Here is a 3,033-nt window from a genome sequence, read left to right on the forward strand (position 1 = left end):
GTGTCTCGAGTAGTGACACAAAATTTCAAAGCTTAGATAACTACGTACAATGCTTCCTTTTTATCAGGAGATATCTCTCAGCAAGCTTCAACAGTTACCATTCAGTATAACATATTTTAAATCCATTTTAATCTTTGCCCGCACTTTCTCGAGAAAGCCCAGAGTGGGCCAGCATGACATCATCTGCTCCTTGCCCCAAACTGCCGATGTCGGGGACCCCGTGACGTAACCGACGCGCCTGCTGCGGTTGGCGCGCGCTGCTACGCTGCGTGTATCACGTAAAGGTTTTGGGCGGTGACGTCACGAGCACCCTCCTGTCATGGCGGCCGCTCGGCGTTCGTTCCGTCGAAATCGAAACTGACACGAATAAACGACGCCGGAAAGGATTGTTCACGCTGCCATCAGCCGTCTAATGTGCTATTCAATGATTAGTGGGTTAATAGGCACCCATAGCAGCGAAAAAATTAGCAGTGGCTTAGCTCGGCTATGCTAGGATATACGTAGCGCGTGAGCTAAGGTTCAGCTGGTTATTCTTAGCTTTCCTGGTTGTCTAGGACTCAGTTTGATTATCATGCTTACTGCTGCTTCAATGACACACACACACGGTGTACGCATTATGTGACACATGTATATTTATCAAGCGGCTCCGGCGCAGCGTCACCAATCGCCCCAGAGCTAAGCTGGCTCCACAGGCGCACGCCGGTGTTGCTGCGACGCACGAGTCATCGGTTCCACACCCGGCCACCTCTCGCATGATCATCAAGTGGATCGGGCCACCACGTGCGGAACGGAGGCCGGCGAAGACGCTGGGCGCGTGGGGTGTGTGAGAGACTCCGGGCAGCGAGCAACGTTCTGTGCACCGTGTGACGTCACTGCTCCTCGCGCATGCGCAGCACGGCTCTCCAGGAGCCACCCGAAACTGCTCAACCTCGGCCAGTGTAGCTCACGCTACAAAAACGTAACACCAAAATTTCGTGTCAGTACTCCTTTAAGACGCGGGTCGCTGTCTCTTCCTGAGAAGCACTTCGCGCCGCCGACGCTGAGGCTCATCATTGCTGCCGTCTAGAGAATCCACGAGTGAGTGCTGCCTCAGCGCACTGCTGCTGAGACCAAATATCGCATTAGGGAGTATCGTAATCACCAGCCTTTTTTTCGCACAAAATTATCGAATGAAGAGAGGTACAACTTCACGCCGCAAATCATTGATGTGGGTCTGACTTGTCATGACTTTTAAACTTTTCTTTGTTGCCGAATCACGTACCGTGCATTTCACGTAAATCTGTTGAAATAGCAATTCTTGTGTGGCTAATTTTCACGAAGAAAATAACATTACTTTCCCACAGCAGAATACTTGTCCGCTGTGTTTACTGCAAGTCGAAAATTTCTCAGTAAAATATGCTGTAAAATAAATACGAATTGAGCCTATAGGGGCCCAAAAGACAGTATTTGCTGCCTAGAAATGCCTAAATGGCACTTTTCAGTATAACGCCTCGAGCTTCGCGATCGCTGCGCCGCCTGCCGTCGCTTCTCCGCGGCATTTACGGGATTAGCGCTGCGTGGCTAATAGGTGGTCATGCAGTGTTTTGGTTCTCTTTCGCTTCTCTTTGCCCTTCCGCGTACTAAACAACTTCTTATGGTGACGTCTGTAAGCAAATTGCACGTTTAGGGCACTTAAAAAAAGCAGCTGCGTCTTTGTAGAGCGCTCGAACCCCAACAAGAGCTACCAGGGGAGGCGGAATTCTGCGCGCTTCTTGGCCGCTCTTGCGGGTGTCGGCGACGGCAGCAGCATATCACCAATGGAACCCTCAAATTCGTCAGCACAAGTGAATTCTATTTATTGTCGCCTCGTTTAGACCTGATATTGGCGCTATAGAGGTTGGTTCGTTTTGCAGCGCAGAACAAATGCGGCTTTGCTTCGAATGTGTACGTCGTAGAAGAATATGTTTCGGAGATGGACAATAACTTGTGCCTTTTCTGGGAATATAAGCCACGCGAAAATGTTAAGTACACTCAAAGGCTGCGCATTGTTAAGTATGTGCCCACTCACGCCTTATATAACCAAGGTATAAGTTAATGAAACCACGGAAAAATGAATGGTCTGCAAGTCAGGAATAAAAAGAATAGTCGTACGGGAATGAAAAAAAAAAATACAGTGCAGCTTCGGAAATGCTAAACACGTATTTATCAGACCAACTAGATGCGAAATGCACTGATATTTCTCAAGGCACGGGGGGGACCTCAACAATCGTTGCTTACAAATGCGGAGCGAAATCAACGAATGAACGTTTTAGTAATCCCATACACAAGCTGCGCGTTCACTTTCCGTTTATTTCTCGCCTTCAACAACGGCTGATCACTCGGCGGACGCATTTTTTGAAGAATACAGGGTAGGCAGTTCGCAAGCGATACGAGATATCGTTGGAAGAGTTGATTGATTGATTGTAAGGTTAATTTAACGCGCCGACGCAACGGAAGCGATGAGGCGCGCCGGGAGGGCTCCGGATTAATTTGGACCACCTGGAGATCCTTTAACGTGCGCTGAAATTTCGTACACACAGGCTCGTTGGAAGAGTGTGGTATCTGATAAGGCCTTCTGATTTCCGTTTATGCTAGATTCTGCAATCTCCCTAGGTCGCGCTTCTCGTGGAATGTAACAGATGGATCTTTGCGAGCGCTCACCTCGCGAAAAGACGACCCATGCATTAAATTTGTCGTCGTGTGCTGACTCCCGAGTATAATTTCGCATTATCCATCGTTCCTTCATAGAATGATTGTGAAATTTGAGCCGCAAAGTGTTGGGTGATTACTTACCATTACCTCATAGTAGCCCATATTTGCGGTGGTGCGTTGGTAAACACTTTATAAACTGGTATACACTCTGCTTTCACGCTTCATTCAGTGGTTGGCATGGCGCAGCCAAACAGTCTATCATTTAACGTTTATTTCTCTCTCTCTATCACGTTTTGGAATAAACACTTGCGTGCAAAACGAAACCAGAAGTAAGCCCTCTCATTGCCTGGGCAACGCCATCGC

Source organism: Haemaphysalis longicornis, unplaced genomic scaffold, assembly GCF_048455015.1.
Source record: "Haemaphysalis longicornis isolate Haplotype H1 unplaced genomic scaffold, Haemaphysalis longicornis Haplotype H1 scaffold_2, whole genome shotgun sequence".
Classification (NCBI taxonomy): Eukaryota; Metazoa; Arthropoda; class Arachnida; order Ixodida; family Ixodidae; genus Haemaphysalis; species Haemaphysalis longicornis.